The sequence below is a fragment of the Diabrotica virgifera genome, chromosome 9 (genome assembly GCF_917563875.1).
Source record: "Diabrotica virgifera virgifera chromosome 9, PGI_DIABVI_V3a".
Lineage (NCBI taxonomy): Eukaryota > Metazoa > Arthropoda > Insecta > Coleoptera > Chrysomelidae > Diabrotica > Diabrotica virgifera.
In genome coordinates this window covers 199,573,911-199,581,767 of record NC_065451.1, presented here as the reverse complement: position 1 = coordinate 199,581,767, position 7,857 = coordinate 199,573,911, and positions in this window count along the sequence as shown.

Below are 7,857 nucleotides of genomic sequence, written 5' to 3'. Positions count from 1 at the left end.
TGCCCTTATTATTAAAATTATCAATACAATTTACAAAATCCTTTTCTGCAGATAGCATACCTGAAGCACTATGTTTTAACATCCAAAAACAGCGTTTTGCTTCAGATGTTGATATAGGAATGGTAACTAAAATACTTAAAAGTGTAATAGTTTCTTCAAATGTGCTTTTTAAGCCTTTCTTTTACAATAAAACCGATAGAGAAACAGCCCCAGAGGTAGTACTTAATTCGTCTCGCCAAAACAGTACCTACTTCTAATTCAGTTTTAAATCGAGTTTTGTTTAAAAATTAAAATTGTCTCCATGTTTCATTAAGAAATGATTCGGAGAACTGATGCTTATAAGCAGAAAACTTCTCTGACATAAATAAATTAGAAGCAACTAAATGTCCGAAGAAAGTAGGCCTTTGAAAGATCTGGTACTTTGAATAATATGAACCTTTAAGTCGTTGTTTAATTCGGCGCTAAAATTGACCAGCTCCTTGAATATGCCTCTATTTTCTGAATTTTCTTTTTCATCGTGACCTCTTAAAGCTAACTCGAAAGCTCCACAAAACTTTATAACATTTGTAGTTTTTTTAAATATTTAAAAAAAATATTATTAAAAATTTAAATTTCTTAAAAAATTTTTTAAGGTACTAATCTTCATTGTCAATTAATAAATTAAACTTAAGAAATATTCAGAATATTATTTATACTACACCCACGATCATGATGCCCTAAAAGTTTAATTATAAATACAAAACTTTTTAACAGAAAATATACATAATAAAAGCGACAAACCAGCACGTAAAGAAACTCAACCTCGTGCCCGGCACAGAGATTCACATTTAAAGGTATACTAATAGTCCAATATAGCTCTTTCTCTGTCACTTAAATAGAATGCTCGTAAAATCTTTCTCTCTTTAGTCGTGTCAGTACTGACTTTGGCACGAAGGAGAGATTCTCCTGTCGAATAATATCCGCTGTGGCAGGGATTGTATTACGCCCATAGTTGCCATATTTTATATAATTTATGAAGATCAAAAGAAATGCACACAAAAAAATTAACATAAATTAAAAAGTTTTGAAGATAAAAAATATGTTTCTGCATAGTTAGCAAGGTAGTGCCATGGCTCTATGGCACTATCACGGGCCGCCACTGCTTCTAGTATCTATGATATTAAGAGTATACAGTAGGGATCAACAGGTAGCAACAAACGCAGTCTAAGATTGCTGCTGTAATTTTAAATATTTTGTCGTGATATTTGGCACACATATTCGTAGTATAATAAAGAATGGCGGTACAGAGCCCAATTTGAGAAATATGTTAGTATGTATGTGGAAATTACTCTATAACTAAATAAAATATTGCAGAAAGGAGATTGGAACGGCCTTTAAAAGGAATACAAAAATACACTTTATTCAAATAAACTTTTTATCTCATGCGTAGAGTTTGTGACACATTGGATCTACTAAAAATCAATTTTCTATAACAAGAAATCGAACGTGACTGACTAACCCCCTCCGTGGTTCAGTGGTAAAAGCGCCTGCCTTTGGATCGAGAAAATCCGAAAGACTGTGGGTTCGAATCTCACCAGGGTCAGAAATTTTTCATTTATTATAAATTAATAAATAAATATAGTTTCTGTCCTTGTGGGATCGGTACTCACCGGAGGGACCTCAGACGTTCGGATACAATTAGCGTCTCTTTGCAAAGACAATGACGTCGACTTTGTAAAGTAACAAGACACTTACTCAACATACACACTACACATGACCCTAATACTCATGTTGTGACTAGCTGAATGACATAAAGTCCATGCCATTAAAAAAAAACGTGACTGACTAGGTAACATTTTGCGCCTATGAGTATACAAATTATTGTTTTTGATAGTATAAATGTCAATGTCAGTGTCGAATTACCCAGGCACTGTTGCCTCACTGTTAAAAGTTTCGAAAACTTTCGAAAAACAAAAATATTGATGACGCGCTACTCTTTACTCTTAAATCGCATTTTTGACAGAGGGTCTATTGAATAAAAAGAAGTATTTGCTTTTACTTCCTCGTATTTAAGTATTTACTTATTAGTAATTGGATAAAGCATTAAAGAAATGACTTTATTCAATTACTATTAAGTAAACACTTAAATACTTTTAACTAAAAGCAAATACTTTTTTTTATTCAATAGACCCATTCTCTCTGTTCGTCTAACGTCACGTTCTATAATAATATATTGATATCGTTTGTATCTTCTGTTATATTTATTTTCTAATTATTTTTTGCATGTATATTAAAATTCTTATGGTGCTGTAATTCTATTATTAATTAAATTACAACTCCACCTTAAAATTCTTTATCTAAATCAGCATTAACCCTCATGGGTGTTTATTGTTTTCATTACCGTTATGAAACGTTACTTAATTGTGTATCTAGTTCAGGAAATTGTAAATTTTTTTGTTTTCACCTCATAGCGCCATGTACAGTGTACAGTGATGAGCGCGCTAAAAACCAGCAAAATAACGTAAACGATAGAAAACACATTGTGAAGTAAAAAGGGATGAAACTAATGCTAATAGAGGTGGAAATTATCGATATAAACTTACAAATTAAGATTACATTACATAGCAATGTACCCACCTTTATACGCATAGAATGAGATGTCGGAGGAGTATAAAATACTCCTGACACAGACAACTAAAGATGGGACACTATATAATGTAATGTTAATAACACAGGCCAACGAAAAGAAGATTTAAAAAACGTTTCTTATAAATTTATATGAATCCTAAAAAAATCTGAAATTAGATTTTACGTATCACCCACAGTTTTCCCACAATATGGCACTGGCTTATTCTACAATATAATATGTAATTTGAAAAACACAAAATACCGGAATACATTAAAATGATACATTATTAGAATAATACCTTTTTCGTACTTCCGGGCCTAAAGTGACAACTTCACTCCCTTGTGACAGGTACTAAAGTGTCACATTTAATCCCTCCGGGATTAAATATTGACGAAACTCCCGGAACGATTAAATCACAAACAAACGAATTTAAGGGATATTTTATTGAAAAATATAATTAATTAGAATGGTAATTAACGTTAATATTCAAATTAATATTGTGACAGTTCGTCATATTGACCAGTCTTTCCTGGGTTAATGCAGCAGGTAACTGACGAGTAACAGATAGGTCCTTTTCATATTGAACTGGTGTTTGTTTCGAAGATCCTGCGGAAACAGGAAGCGAGAATGAGGACTGTGGCATAACTATAGTGGACGAATCGGCGACTTGACCAAATATTTTATCTGAAATTTTTTGTTTATTTTTAATAGACGATTCAATATATCCCTCGGCCACGTTGGAGGATTTCCATCCTCCATGTCTCTTCAGCACGTCTATTGTTGCTCCCGAATCAGCTAACAAAGACGCAGATGTGCGTCTAAAACAATGTCCCGTATAAGACGTCGCATTTTCTAATTTCAAGAAAGCTGCTATTTGCCGTGGAATTGTACCAAACATGTTTTTTCCTACTACTCGCGTAGTACATTCTTTGTTGATGTATTGAACAAAAAATTTTGAATGAGTTGTCCCTGTCTTTCGCAATGCCACATATTTCCGAAATATCGCCACAAAACTGATGGCACTGTTTTCTGAATTTTTGATCACAAAATTTCGGTCAATTTTATTTTTGGTGTTTCTAATCGCAATTAGGAAGGAATCGCCCAAATCTCTCACATCGTCGATTTCTAAATCAACCAACTCTTTTCCACGACAAGCTCCCGCAACGCCCAAAATAAGTGCAACCTACAAAAAAATTGATTTCTTAAAATTTCTGAATATAAACAAATTTCCAAATTTACCTTAAGCATTAAATATTTATCATCCGGAGCCTCCCGTAAGAACTGATCTACCTGCTCAGACGTGAGAATTCTTGACTTCTTTGGCTTAAATCCCTCATTTCTTCTCTTCAAAAAAGCTAATAATTTTGGAAATTTACTTATATCAATATCTTCTCTAATGTTAATAACCGATTTCAGCATTGAGTAATGTGCCCAGAGAGTTGAGGCACAAACCGCTTTTGATTTATCATCGAAGTAGACTAACAGCGCATTTTCAGTAGGTTGTCTCACATTTTTTAAGCGGCACCACTTTTTAAAAGCATCGTACTGCTGCTCGTATAGTTTTCTAGATTTCGGTGGTAACAATTCTTCACCTACTTCGGCTGCTCTTTTATCAATATCAGATACACCTTCTTCACTCATGATACCAATAATTATCAATAACAATGTTTCTTTACAATGACACTAGTAATGACAATGTTTCTAAATTATAACTGTCACAACGCAATGTTACTATGGTAACTTATTTTAAAGACAGTTTATTAAATGAGTTGAAGAGAGAAAAAACTGATTGAAATTATTGAAATAATTAATAAAATCATACCGGAAGTACGAAAAGTATCGTATATACCTTGCGACTGAAGTACATTTAATCCTTCAGGTAAATTATGGCCCTCCCTGCGGTCGGGCCATAAACTTTACCTTCAGGATTAAATGTACTACTTCAGTCCCGCGGTATATAATGTACTATTATCTAATTTTAATCTTCTCATAGTATAGGTCTGTACAAGCATTTCAGGAGTCAATGCTTTTGTATTTTCTTTGTCTTTTTTTTTTCTGTAAAACGATGTATGCGAGGCACTCTCTTGTTCCCAATGAAGTGACCAACAGTAATCACCCATCATGTTGGTATTCCAACATCCCTGGTATGGTTGCTCCATCACCTTGATATCCTGGTGGAAGCGTTCGCCTCGTTCTTCACTGACTGCACCCAGGTTTTCAGGGAAATGATCAAGATGGTTATGCAAAAGGTGGATTTTGAGGCTCAATTGACCTCCCAAATCTTAAATCTTATCTAAAATCTTAAAAAAACTTATGTAATAAATTAGCTAGTATAAGCTCGTAGTTAGGGTCTTTCATATTACCTAAAATCACCCAACATTCTTTTACAATTAAACATTTAAAATTGCATAATTACCTTTGAAACCAAGATTACTACTAAGAAAAAAGAAGCTTGGATTGGATTCAAAAAAGTTGTAACTATATAGACTTGTTGGCTTAAGCCTAAACGGCGTATAAACAACAAGTCTATATAGTTACAACTTTTTTGAATCCAATACAAGCTTCTTTTTCCTTAGTAGTGATCTTGGTTTCAAAGGTAATTATGCAATTTTAAATGTTAAATAGTAAAATAATGGTGGGTGATACAGCATTTTTAATATGATTTTCGGACTCAGCACACCAAAATACATAAGATATAGGTAATTTTATCAAAAAAGTTTTTTCATCGTTAGCCTTTGTAATTTATACGTTTACATCGATAACTTCCACCTCTACGAGTTACATCTCTTTTTATTTCACAATGTATTATTTTTTCCATCGTTTGCGTTACCTTATCGGTTGTTAGCCCGCTCATCACTGTATACAGGGTGATTGATTAGTGGGGCAAAGCTCAATAGATTCGCTATGGTAACAGATAGCAAAAAAAGTTAATAACAAAAATTGTAGACAACTTTGAGATTCATATTACAAAATTAGTTAGAATGTTACAGGGTGTTCGATAACCTAGTGGCAGACCAAACTTATGTTTTTTTAAATAGAACACCCTGTATTTTATTTTATATTCGAAATCTCCTTAACTGTCCCATCACAAAAATATAAAGGTTTGTTATGTTATATAAGGTATGTACAAAGTTATAACCAATTTTCTACGAAAATCGTAACGTAACAAGTTCAACGCCCTGTATAAATAAAAATAAGCACAACGGCAATGGTTTATTGATGCCATATTTTTTTATTTATTGTCAAAATTTTCAAAAATTACTGATATTGCTAATTTTCTTTATATGAAATACAGGGTGAGTCAAAACGCAAGTGCATTATATTCTCAGTAATTTTAAATGGAACCGGTGGCGCCCAAAATCCCGAGAGCCATAATCCTGTTTGACTAGTTTGACTGTTTGCTAGAACAAACCTTATAGAGTTTTCTTGGGTTTTGTGTCGTTTGAATTTATTAAAAGCATTTTTCGATTGATTAATGCTTCTTTGCAATCATGATTCCACCAAGGTACCGACCGATGTTTGTGATCGTAGTTAATTGATCCCATGTTTTTATTTGCTGATTCTGTGATTAGGTTTGTCACAGAATGTATTATTTTATCTAAACTATATTTTCGTTTAAAATTTTGCAGATTACTTTTTAACATAATTTTGAAATTCTGTCCAATTTGCACCTTTTAAGTTTCATTTTGGCTGTTGTGGGGTTGTTGATTGCGGTTCATTACTTATCATAATAGGATACTGATCGCTATCATATAGGTCTGGTAACACATCCCACGTAAGAACATGTGTCATTGATGGTTCACAAATAGTTAGATCTATAGTGGCGCCCTCACCTGTTCTTATATCGAAGCGCGTATATTGTCCGTCGTTAAGGATATTTAGGTTGACTTCTTCTATAAATAACTGCTTTTAATATATTGCAAATGATAAACTTGTATAAATATCATGCAGCTACTTCTAATCTACCCCGTATGCAACGATGACCAATATCCTTGTTTTTAATAAAGGTAGATAGATGTTACAATCGATCGGCGCACAGAAAAATATAGTTCCATAGTCGTATTCCCCGCTCGTTTTGTATACGGCTCTTTAAGTTGCTATAGAGCCAGACTATTTTCTGTACTAGACGCGTTTGCGCTCTATGTTAAGAAAACTACGTGGCTAATTCGAGTCCAACGCGCTAGTCTACCAATGCTACATGTCGATAAAAGTAGAAGATGTTAAAAGAAGAGAACTGGACCCTATCCATTTCTTCAATCGTTAGGAATTTTACAAAAAACAATGGGCATGTCATTTACATATAACATGAGTGACATGCGATAACAGTCATGGAAGTGATGCTAGCAAACTGAAAAAAGAAAATTCAAAGGCAACTTATGCAAACCGCCAAGGTGAAGACCCAGCAAGCTACAGAGTGTGTTTAAAGGCCCCAAAAAGAAGATCATAAATGCTCAGGCCACAACAAATAGAACAGAAACTCAAAAAACTACCTACGCACAAGATGCAGAAGGGAGCAATATGCATCAGATGACTGCACCATAAACGAGGACAAATGGACAATTTTTTATAGAAACACTAGTCCTACAAATGACGCAATTCCAGGACAGATGAACCAAATCCTTAATGCTACATTTATCCCAACAGATTGTGCTAATTCCACCAGGGATCACCTGGGGATAGGATAATGAATTCAGGAGGACTAAAAACAAACATTAATCTTCTGGACGAATTCACTAACAGTCTAGAGTTAGATGTTTTAGCAGTCCAAGAAACGAAAATGACGGAAAACATAAGAATGAAAATTTTACAATATGACATCTACAGACACGACTTTAGATTAAACTGGGGAGGTACTTAATCTTAGTCAGAAAAAGAATAATACAGTCCACTCCTAATAAATTGGAAACAATGGAAACAACAATAGTCAAAATAGTCAGATTTTTGCAAAGACCATAATCTATGTATAATGAATACCTTTTTCAAATACCTAAACGGAGATTATATATGTGGAAATCTCCAGCAGATACCCCCCATAATATCGTAAGAAACCAAATTGACTACATAACCATCAGTGAGCATATTACAGAAATGCAGTAAAGTCTGTAAAAACCTATCCTGGCGCCGATGTGCCATCTGATCACAACTATTGTTAGCCGAAGTAAAATTAAAACTTAAACGGATAAAACAACAACGATCCTCTAAAAAACTTGATACCGATTTTATTAGAAACAACAGTCAGGGGATTGCAA